General features: G+C 44.7%; 1 pseudogene; it reads left to right on the top strand.

Annotated features, from left to right (window-relative positions):
- The first annotated feature begins 2,145 nt into the window (after window positions 1-2,145).
- Window positions 2,146-3,604, top strand: LOC100019155 (ethanolamine-phosphate phospho-lyase-like; annotated as a pseudogene).
- Window positions 3,605-12,201: the final 8,597 nt, after the last annotated feature.

Below are 12,201 nucleotides of genomic sequence, written 5' to 3'. Positions count from 1 at the left end.
TGTCCAACTCCCTCTACCAATGTAGGTCAACAAGTGCTAGGCAATTTATAGTCTTTCAGCATTGCCTCAGGTCAATGAAAAGCTAAATGTCTGCTTAGAGTCAAGACTTGAACTCAGGTCTTTTTCAATGTCAGATCTCTATCCATAAAGTCACACTTCCTCTCCCTCAGGTAATCCAGAATACTTAACGTTTGTTTAAAACCTTAAAAAAGCATAGAGATGATAAGTCCCTTCTTCAATAGGATCAAGGAGGAGGAGGCACTATTATTTCCCATGGTGAAACACAGGAAGCCTTTTTCGAATATACAGGGACAGCACAAGAATGAACCTTCCACCTACCACTTTTTTTTCCATTTGAATTAATTTATTTAGTCAATTTAGAACATTATTCCTTGGTTACAATAATCACATTATTTCCCTCCCTTCCTTCCACCCACTCTCCCACAACCAACTCGAAATTTCATTGGGTGTTACGTGTGTCCTTGATCAGAACCTATTTCCATGTTGTTGTTTGCACTAGGATGTTCATTTAGAGTCTCCATCCCCAACCATAGCCCTTGGATCCATGTACAAGCAGTTGTTTTTCTTTGGTGTTTTTACTCCCACAGTGTTTCCTCTGGATGTGGATGGTGGTTTTCCTCGTAGGTTCCCCCTAGCTGTTCAGGATACCTACCGCTTTTTGACATAATTCAGGGCATGCTTTGGCAATGATATGAGAATCAGGAGCTAAAGATAGAAACCCCAACAAAGAGGAGTGTGAAGATTGGATTAGACTTTCCCCCATTGTAACAATGAAGGTATTTAGCTCTTCCCTGATTGTGAAGATTAAATTGTTATCCCTTGTCTATTTTTAGATCTAACCCCCAGGACTTGTGACAGAGGCTGGCACATAAGAAAAAGTGCCAGGCTGAAGAGTGTGTGAAACTGATCACCTCAATGGGGGAGGCCCCCAGGACGTTGCCCAGGAATCTTGAGGAGGAGAAGGCTTTGGCTGTGAAAGAAGTTGGTCTCTCAGTCTTGGAGAAGTGGAAGAGAGAAGCTGGAAAAAGACTTTCTCACTTTTTCCTGCTGGAGATTGGACATCTTTCCCCCCAATATTTCCCAATTAAAGGGAGGTCCTGAAGAGAAACCTGAGCAGACTTTACGGCAGCTTCTGTTGCCCAGGGGGGAGTCAAACTGACTTTCTCTCAGGGGTTTGGGCTGCCAAGGCTTGAGTTCCCCCAAACTTGAGGAGGGAGGAAAAAGGGTTTAGATAGAGACAGGGACCCCTTTTCCCCCACATTCCTTTACATTAAAAGTTATCTATTCCCCAAGATGAGTGTGAGTGAACGGATCTAGGGGAGACCCTTTGGTCTCTAGAGGGACAAGATCGAATTGGGGAGAGCAGCTTTAGCTAAGGAGGGAAGGCAGAAGGGGGAACATCTTCAAACCTCCTCTCCTCTCTCTGAGCCAAGCCTAAACATCTGCTGTTTCCCCCAACCCAGCTTTGAGAAGGGGGGTCGCCTCTCTTCCCGCCTCTCTATACTGAAGTCTTACCCCTCTAGTACAAATCAATCCCTTTATAGTGTAAAGACCCTCCTTAAAGTTGAGAATAGAGATCTGTCGAGTTTTCGATTTCAATCCCCATAAGTGTAAACCCGGCACTTAAAAGTTAAGTAGAGATCTGATTTAACCGGAAAAGGTGTGAACACCCACAGGTCCGAGACCCAGGTGTGAAGGAGGGGGTGATGCATCAGAATGGACCGCCTGCCTTCTGGGCAGCCCTAGAGCCGAGCTGTGATCGGTAGCGGTAAAGATTAGGGGGGCGCCGCCAGAAGAAAGGTGCTTTAAAAGAAAGTGACGAGGACCTGCAGGCCCAGAGTGCTTCTGGACGCACTGCTGCTGGCGGATCTCCTGGTGTGGAGAATACATTCTGCCGTCAGAAGAGCGCTGGATGACCCTGTTCTTTGAACGGACGCCTGGTAAGTTAAAGGCGGCAGCCTTTCCCCTTTGGAAAAGCCCCCCATCTGGAGCTCCTTTCCCTTGGCTGGGACCTCGGAACTCCTCCAACAGAGGGCGGTTTGGAGAGTTGACGGAAGCGACCAGAGCTCCAGTGCTGGGACCTTGAGAGAGACGACTCGGTCCCTTTGCAGCCGTCCCAGGACCATGACGGAGCTGGACAGCAAAGCGGAGACGGTCCTGCTCAGGGAAAAGCACATCGGGCCATCCTGTGCGCTTTTCTTCAGGGAGGACCCCCTCAAGATGGTGCGGGCCAGGGGCCAATACATGTTCGACGAAGGCGGGCGACGGTACCTGGATGCAGCAACAACGTGGCTCACGTGGGCCACAGCCACCCCGACGTGATCAAGGCTGCTGGAAAACAGCTGGAGCTGCTGAGCACGAGTTCTCGAGTCCTCCACGACAGCACGGTGGAGTACGCCAAGCGCCTTGCCCAGACGCTGCCCGAGAAACTCTCTGTTTGCTACTTCACTAACTCCGGATCTGAAGCCAACGACCTTGCCCTGAGCCTGGCCCGACACTACAGGGGCCACCAAGACGTGGTCACGCTCGACCACGCCTACCACGGCCACGTTTCTTTCTTGCTGGACATCAGTCCGTATACATTTCGGAAGGGAAAAGACGTCTGGAAAGAATTTGTGCACGTAGCACCAGCTCCCGACACCTACCGGGGAAAATACCGGGACGACCACCCAGACCCAGCTAGTGCGTATGCCGACCACGTGAGGCAGATTATCGAGGAAGCCCACAAGGGCGGGAGGAAGATTGCCGCCTTCATCGCTGAGTCCATGCAGAGCTGGGGGGTCAAGTCATTCCATGGGCCGGCTACTTCCCCAAAGCGGCAGCACATGTGGGGGGGGGGGACTTATAGCGGATGAAGTGCAAGTTGGCTTCGGCCGAATCGGGGAACATTTTTGGGGCTTCCAATTGTATGGCGAAGACTTCGTGCCAGACATCGTCACCATGGGCAAACCGATGGGCAATGGGCATCCCCTGGCCTGTGTGGTGACCACTCGGGACATTGCAGAGGCCTTCAGGGCTTCGGGAATGGAGTATGGAGGGAATCCCGTGTCCTGTGCTATCTATCGGCTTGGCCGTCCTGGATGTCATTGAAAAGGAAGATCTCCGAGGAAATGCCACCCGGGTTGGCAATTACTTAATCGAGTTACTGAATCAGCAAAAAGCAAAGCACTCCTTGATCGGGGACATCAGGGACGTCGGTCTCTTCATCGGAATTGACTTAGTGAAGGACCACCAGCAGAGAACCCCCGCGACCGCCGAGGCCCAGCACGTGGTCTACAAGATGAAAGAGCGCAGGGTGCTTCTCAGTGCCGATGGGCCCCACAGGAACGTTCTCAAGTTAAAGCCGCCCATGTGCTTCCCAAAGGAAGACGCCCACTTCATGGTGCAAGAGCTGGACGGAGTCCTCACCACTTTAGAGGAGGCCCCCGGACCCAGGACTGAAAAGCTTAACGGGCCCAGCTCGGACCGCACCAGGCAGGCGGAAGAAAACGCATGCAGCCGCCAGATGGGAAGGGAAGGAGCCCAAGTGGCCCGCACTTTTCTTGAATGTCCTCGTGTTAATCACTGCCCACGTACTTTCTGATGGGTTGCAGAGAGCCATTTTTCATTCTGTTTGAAGTTGTAAATAGCCTAATCAATAAGTCCTGGGCAAACCGGAACTGCTAATCCAACATCTGTTCTAGGAAATCCTTACTGGACCTTTGGGAATGCGAGTGCTTCATTTGTTGTGCTCTTTGAGAAATTGAAATCCGGGAATTAAACATCGAATAAGTTCCTCCCCTCCCCAAAAAGAGGAGGCCAGAGCAGCTCTCTCTCTCTCTCTCTCTCTCTCTCTCTCTCTCTCTCTCTCTCTCTCTCTCTCTCTCTCTCTCTCTCTCTCTCTGTCTCTTTCCCTCTCTGTCTCTCTCCCTCTCTGTCTCTGTCTCTGTCTCTGTCTCTGTCTCTCCCTCCCTCCCCCTCCTCTTTCTCTCTTCCTTAATGTCTTCCCTCTTTATTGTAAAATAAATTACCATAAAATCGATTCTGACTTTAGTAATCCATTTGGGATTTAGTAATTAAATCTCTGGGGACCAAATAAAATATTATTCAGTCCAACCATAAATTTAACAGGAGACACCATTATTCTGGTTTGTATGTGACCTGATGGCTTAGATTTCCAAACCCAAGTGAAAAAGTCTTGCAAGAAGAGATAGAAAGAGATGCACCATTTAAAATAACCACAAATAGAACAAAATGTCTGGGAGTATGCCAGACAAAACAAACCCAGGAGCTACATGAACATAATTATAAAACATTTTTACACAAGTGAAGTCAGACAAACAACTGGGGAAATATTCATTGTTCATGGATGGGCAGAGCCAAATGGCAATCCTACTCAAACGAATCTACTTATTCTGTGTCATCCCAATTAAATGATCAAAAAATATTTTATTGATAGACAAAATAATAAAATGTATTTGGAAGAACAAAAGGTCAAGAATATCAAATGAATTAAGAAATCAAAGTCACATATAGATATATTAAAACATGTTCTAAATCTCTACTGATTAGAGAAATGCAAATCCAAACAATTCTGAGCTATCATCTTGCACCTATCAGGATAGCTACAATGACCAAAGGGCAAAATAACAAATGTTGGAGGGGATATGGAAAAATAGGGACATAAGTACACTGTGAACTGTTAACTGATCCAACCATTTTGGAGGGCAATTTGGAATTATGCCAAAAGAGTTATAAAACTGTGTATACCTTTAGTGCTAGCAATAATATTGCCAGGTCTGTTTCCCAAGGAGATCAGGAAAAAAGAAAGTAAAAACCTCTATGTTCCAAAATATTTCTAGTAGCTCCCTTTGTGGTGGCAAAGAACTAGAAATTGAGGGGATGCCCATCAATTGGAGAATGGCTGAACAAATTGTGGTATATGATTGTGGTGGAATAGTATTACAACATAAGAAACAATGAGCTGGCTAATTAAAAAACAAACAAACTTGGAAAGAACTATAGGAGATAATGAAGAATGAAATAAGTAGAGCCCAGAGAACATTATATTCAGTTATAAATTGATATTTGAAGACTAACTTATGTTCATCCTCAGAGAAAGAACTAAAACAGAAACAGGAGAATCATAATTTTATATATGCATATCTTTTTTATCAAGAGATGTCTTCAATGGGGTGGGGAGGGCAGGGAGGGCCTGAGATACTTGGGAATAAATTCTATTTTAAAAAGAAAAAGCGGGCAGCTGGGTATCTCAGTGGATTGAGATCCAGGCTCAGAGATGAGAGGTCCTAGATTCAAATCTGACCTAGGACACTTCCTAGCTGTGTGACCCTGGGCAAGTCACTTAACCCCCATTGACTAGCCCTTACCACTCTTCTGCCTTGTAACCAATACACAATATTGATTCCAAGATGGAAGGTAAGGGTTTAAAACAAGAAAAAAGAAAATCCAAATGAATCCATGAAGAAGCTAATTTATCTGATTAATAGTGTTAGCAAAATAAACAAAAATCATTAGCATTTCTATATAAATAGGAACAAAAATAATAATAGGGAAACCACGATAAGAGAAAGTATATTTAAAATAATTACCCCAAGTGTGAAATATCTTGGAGTTTAAAGGAAAACAAATGGGCAGATCTTGGTAGTTTATGAATGAGTACTATATATGAAAAGTATTATATATACTACTATGGTAGGAGCCATATCCTGAACTCTGTCCCTCTTATCCATCCATCTTCATGCAAGTTAGATACTAAGTGTCACTGAACCTGGAATCAGAAAGATCTGAGTTCAAGTGTGACTGTAGACACTTGCTAGCTATGTGACCCTGGGCATCACTTCACCTCTGTCTGCCTCAGTTTCCTCAACTGTAAAATGGGGATAAGAACAACAGTATCTCCCACTCAGGGTTGTAAGGACCAAATGAGATAATATCTGTGAAGCACTTAGCACAGTGCCTGGCACATAGTAGTTACTATATAAAAGTTTATTCACTTCCCCCTTCCCCTTTGCTTCCCATCATCATGCAAAGTGGGCATTTTTTTTAAAGTTACAAATGGCACTGAGATACTGCTGGAGACTCGGTTGCTGAGAGTATTAAAGGTTCAGATTGACAGGATGGGCAATGATGGGGGATGCAGGCAAGGGAGCTGAGCTCAGCTGCAATAAGTCAAGGTCTCCTCAACGCCCAGCCTTCTTGAATAGCCTTTTGCTACTATGGCTAAGTGCATCTTTCCTTTTTGCTTTTTAAAAACATTATTTCATTTTTTTCTCCTGTTACACATTTGAACAGTTTTAAAGAGTCTTTTTGGGTCAAGTTTTGAGTTCCAAATCCTCTCCCTTCTTCAGACCGACCCTCCCTCCCTCCCTCATCCTCAATATGGCAAGCAATCCGATATAGATTCTGCGCGTGGAACCCAACATATCTTTTTCTTGACTGTTCAGCCGTCTTAGGAGAATCCATGTTGTCCCAGCGTCCCTGGAATCCATTAGTTTGTGAGCTCCTCGGAGGCAAGGACTGCCTTTTGCCTCTTTCTATACCTCCAGTGCCTGACTCCTGGGAGTATTTAATAGATGCTGATTGATGGATATCAAAGCTAAACTCCTCGGGGATCGGTGGACTTAGCCCAGCCCCGCCTCAGGGTGCCCAGACCAGTCCCCAGAGTGACTTAGAGAGGCAGAGGTTCGAGAGGATGAGCAAGGAAGGGTTGGCTCTGGATGCTTCCCTGGGGGAATTTTGGGGGTTGAAGTCAGGTTCAAAGAAGAAGCTAGCTCCTACCAAGGCAGATGGAAGGCTGGGGGAGCCGGAGTCCATCAGTGAGTCAGTTAACAAGCCGCTACAGAGAGGAACTGGATGAAGAAGGCTGGGCAGAGGCGCTTGTCAGCAGGAGGGGGGCGGAGACCCCAGGAGCAAGGAGCTGAGGGCAGGCAGCTCAGGGAGAGTGTCAGGACAGACTTTGGTGCTGAACCCCGCCCCCCCCCCCCCCGAATTCTGTATCTCCTTGGGCACAGAGAAAGTCTGTTTACTTTCTTTCTTTTAAACATTTACTTTCTCTTTACAAACAGTGTTAACCGCAGGCATTTGCTGTCTGGGCGTGTTCTCTGGAGAGGAGACTGAGAGGAGGCAGCAGAGTGGAAGAGAAGGAGATAGACCCAAAGCCATATGTTTTCTCAACATGCTTTTGCTGGCTGGGGATTCAAAGCTAGAAAAGACGAAGAATTCTGACCTTTGAACACAACGTTCTGGATAGGGAAGAACTATTTCTTCTGGGAAGTCCATCTAGCAGTGAGTCAGCACTGGGGTGAGAGGGGGTGCTGCGGAGGAGCGGGGGAGCAGCCCTGCCCACCAAGCCTCCTCAGCACGGGGACAATAATAGAAACAACTGACTAATGCCGAAATGGAATCCCCTCCGCTCAGGCCCCAGTGTGGGATGGCACAAACGCTGCCAGCCTTGGGCCCCGGGACGTTAGTTTTACGTAAGATTGTTCCTTGGTGTAAGGAATAAAAAGACCATTCCAAACCCAACGGAATTGGCAGGGAATGAATGAGAGAGTTGGACCAGGGTGGAGGCAATATCGTCCCTAGATTCAGAGCTGGATCAGACGACTGTGATCATCTCGCCCAACCTCTCCATTTTACAGATAAAGGAACTGGAGCTCAGGGTGGGGTAGTGGTAAGACTGGAATTCAAACCCAGATCCGTGGAGTCTAAGCTCAGCACATCCTTTGAGGGAATCTTGGGCCAAAGGAAGCCTGGGTTCAGTTCGGAGGCTCCTACGACTTCCTGGGGCAATAATTATACAAGATTGATGTTTGGTTCTCAGGTGTTCCCTGGGTGCCAATTCTCAGCTGGGGTCTATCAGTGAGGGAGGGAGGTCTAGCCTGGCTTTTGGTCCATGGTTCCTTTAGTTGAAGTCCCAGGCATTTCATGCCCCAAACCAGCTTCCCCTTCTCTGGAAAGTCCTTCCTGCTTTTGGGCTCTGTTCACTTATGTTGAAGAGGTTCTAGTCACACTAAAAGCTCACATCTAAGTAGCCAGCACTCTACAGTGGAGAAACCCCTGTGACCAGAGAGGGAACTACCTCCCTTTACATTATTCCCATTAGACAGATAGGGAAACTGAGACCCAGACAGAGGATGGGATCAGCCCAAGGCTATACAGCTAATGAATGGCAGTGTCAGGACTGGAAACCTCTGTTCCCATATAGAATGAAGGGGGATTGAACAGAAAGACATTTGGGAACACCTGTCCTGCCTCTGGGAACACCTCCTGGGGGTTTTCCTGGTCCATTCTAAGGGTGTCTCTCTCTGTGTTAAGACTTCCCTTTTTTTTTTTTTTCTTGATCAACAAATATGATTGAATGCTGTTGCTATCGATGTCCTCATGCTGGGGGAGCAGAGAAGGAGGAAGAGGAGAAAAAGAGAGAGCAGGAATGGCATTGAATTTGATGTGACCTTTATAGTTCTATCTTACTTATCTTCCATATGCATGGATCAGAGGATTCACTAATTAAATTATAACCTCTAGATACCTGTCCTTCCCCACCAGCTCCATCCCTGGAACCCTCAATACCTTTGGGTTGAGTGAGGGTTGATTTGGGTAATCTCTTATGCCAATCCTATTTGAGCCCCCATCAAGTGCATTCCATTTTTTATAGCTTCTGTATGAACCAGGGGCATATGTGGTATTCCTCCAGAAGAAGGTAAGCTTCTTGAGGGCAAGGACTCTTCTGCTAGATAGTTTTTCCTTTTACATCCTTAGTATCTAACAGAATGACTTCCACTTTTTTCCTGGAGGGACGTGTTATGTCCTGGACATAGAATTTCCTCAGCAGAGAGAATTTCTGTTGAGAAGACACCCTTTGTCAATGCAGATCAAGCAGCTTGTCCGTATTTTACCCTAAAGGCAAGGGAAAGCCTCTGAACCTTCTTGAGCAGGACAGTGATGGGATGATCTGAGCTTTAGGTCTGTTACTTTGCATGGAGGGGGTATTGCAGAGAGGAGAAACTGGAGGCAAACAGACAGACCATGCAGGAAGCTATTGGAATAGTGCAGAAGAGAGGTATGGGGGGACTGACCAAGGCTAGTGGCCAAATCGGTAAGGAGAAGGGGACGAATTCAAGAGATATTATGGAGGCAAAACTGACAAGATTTGACAAGCGATTATCTCTGGGGTGATAAGGGACCGATGAACTGAGGGTGGCTAATTCTCAACCTGGTAACCAGGGAGAATGGTAGTGCCCTCAAGGACAGTAATAAGGAAGTTGGGAAAGGGGAGGTTTAGAGGGAAAGACAGTGAGTTCTATTCTGGGCATGCTGGTGTTGAGATGTCTATGAGACCTCAGATGTACAGGAGACAGTCTGTGACTTTGAACTGAAGATCAGGGGAAAGACTAGTCTTGGATCGAGAGATGGGGTTGTCATGGAATCTTTAGATCTTTGGTAGAGAAAATGCAGGAAGAGAAGGGGCCCCAGAACCGAGCTTTGGGGAACATCCACCATTAAGGGATTGGGCAAAGGGGACTGAGAAACCCAGGGAAGGTTTCTGGGAGGTGATGGTGATTATCAATCCTTCAGTATTTTTTAAGTTCCTACTATATGCCAAGCATCAGGAATCCAAATACAAAGAGAATAAAACAATGATTGAGGACAAGGAGTTTTCTAATTAGGAAGCTGACCAGTTAAAATGTAGATGAAATAAATATAAAGAGAATAAATGTGAAACAGTTTTAAATACAAGGCAGTAAGGGAGGAAGGGCACAAGTAGTCAGGGAAAAAAGCTTCCAGTAGATGTTTAGGCTGTATCTTAAAGGAAAAGGGGGACACTATGAGTAATTGGGTTAGAAGTAATGAGATTCAAAACTAAGGTGGGAGTTTTGGAGGTGGAGAAAAGAGGTCAGCTGCAACAGATGTTAAGAAGTCAGAAGAGGCAAGATTTGGCAACTGATTGGATAGATGGGGTGGAAAGATGAAGGCACCTGACCAAAATAGGAAAGTTTGGGAAAGGGGTGGTTCCAGGGGAATGAAAATGAATTTAAAAAATAACTTTAATTGATGTTTTTGTTAACTTATTTTATCTTTTGTAATTATCTCTCTCTTATTTGATAAAGAATAAATTTCCTGCCCATACTTAGAATGCATTTTGGAGTATGGTGTAAGGTATTGGCCTAAACTCAATTTCTGCCAGACTGCTTTCCAATTTTCCCAGAAATTTTTATCAAACAAATGGATTTGTTCTAGGTAATTTATGTTTTCCACTTACTTAAACAATGAGTTAATTAGTTCCATTGTTTCTGAGTCTCCCTTATTTAGATCTTTCCCTTTTCACCAATTTTTTCACCAATGGTTTTGATGACTGTTGCTTTATAATATAGTCTGAAGTCTGGAAATGTTATTCTGTTCTTATCTCTATTTCTTTTCATCATTGCCCTTTGTGAATGAGAATTCTTTACTCTATTATCTATCTTCAGTTAGCACTTACTTAAGTACCTCACTAGATTATGAAGACAGGATTAACTCTCCTTTGTCTACCTTTTGATTGAATCAACATAAACTTGAACTAGGAGGAGGATCTCAAAGACCACTTAGTGAATTCACACCCTACTTAGTGCTAGGTGAGAATCCAGCAAGATACTTGGAAGAGTTCCACCTTTTTTTAACTCAACCAGTCAGAAACTTGTGATTTTTTTTGAGTTCACACTCTCAGAAATTGTTCAGTCAGGAAACTGTGAACCCTTCTGATGAATATTCACCCCTCCAGAAGGTGTGAACTGGTTCCCACAAACACTGCTCAGGCAGTGATAGACAATTTGGAAGCTATGATTAACCCCTGTGAAGAGGGGAGGAGACAAGAAGCCAGTATAAAAGGCCCTGAATTTCTGAGGCTAAAGGAAGTTGACTCTAAGAAGGCATTCAGCTTCAATGAAGAAGATAGGCTCAAAGAAAATAGTTGGCCTCAAGAGTCACCTTCAGCTTGAGTCATTGTCTTGACCTGCCTCTTGGAGGGAACTTGAATGAGTGGGTAGCTGGCTTTCCCTTCCTGTCTTCTGGAGAGAGTTTAATTTCAGGTTGAAGATAATAAGCCCTGGCTGAACCAATCACTAGAACAATATTTAGTTAGATAGGTTAATGTCTTCTCTACTCTTGTATTTCTCTTCTTTTACTATTTCCACCTCCTTTGTAAATAAAAGCTGTTAAAAGTCACTTCACCTTTGAGCAATAATACTTTAGATTGGACAATACCATATTATTTATAATTTTCATATATTTAACCAAACCATTAATTTTAACACTTACAACTTGCTGAACTAGATGTTTTGTTTTTCTAAATGAATGTCATTATTTTTCCCAAGTTTGATGTAATATCCACTTGTCAATTTGATTGATGGACAATGAGTTCTTTTTTTCCACATGGAATTGGCAATGTCTGCAGGCAATATCCATCTTGAAATACCCAATAGTTAATTGCTGATGCAAGATTGATGTTCAAGGGAGAAGAAACTGGGACTAGATAATCTGGAAGTCATCTGTGTAGAGATGAAAAATAAACCTGGGCAAGTTGATGAGGTAATTGAGAGAAAGGAAACAAGAGAGAATAGAGAAAGGGATCTAGGACAGAGTCTTGGAAAACAGCGAATCTTGCTTTTTTCTAGAAGTGTGACTGAGACAGGAGAGAAATCATAGGACAGGAGAGGATCTGGCAGAGTTTAATGATGAACATTTCTATAGCACTTATTTGTGCTTTATAAGTATTATCTCAGTTGATTTGCACTTGAAAAGCACCCTGGGAGGTAGGTGCTCTTATTATCTCCATTTTATAGATGAGGAAACTCAGATAAAATAAGTTAAATAACTTGCACAGGGTCACAGTGAGGAAGTAGCTGAGTCTGGATTTAAACTCAGGTCTTCCTGACTCCAGATCTGGACCTAACTGGTGAAAGTTTTTTAAGGATGAGGTGGGGTGGGAGGAAGAAGGCAATAGAGGAGGAACCAGTGGGTAGGGAAAGGCTGAAGATGAGAGAGAGAGAAAGAGGTTGACCGTGTCTAGAATGGCAGAGGGAGTGAGGAGGCTGAGGACTAAGACAAGACCCAAAGTTCTGGCAATGGAAATCTCAAGGGTCACTGTAGAAAGAGCAGGTTCAGTTGAGTGATGAGGTCAGAGGCCAGATTATTGAGGAG

Source organism: Monodelphis domestica, chromosome 6 (genome assembly GCF_027887165.1).
Source record: "Monodelphis domestica isolate mMonDom1 chromosome 6, mMonDom1.pri, whole genome shotgun sequence".
Taxonomy (NCBI): domain Eukaryota; kingdom Metazoa; phylum Chordata; class Mammalia; order Didelphimorphia; family Didelphidae; genus Monodelphis; species Monodelphis domestica.
This window is presented reverse-complemented; position numbering and strand designations above follow the sequence as displayed.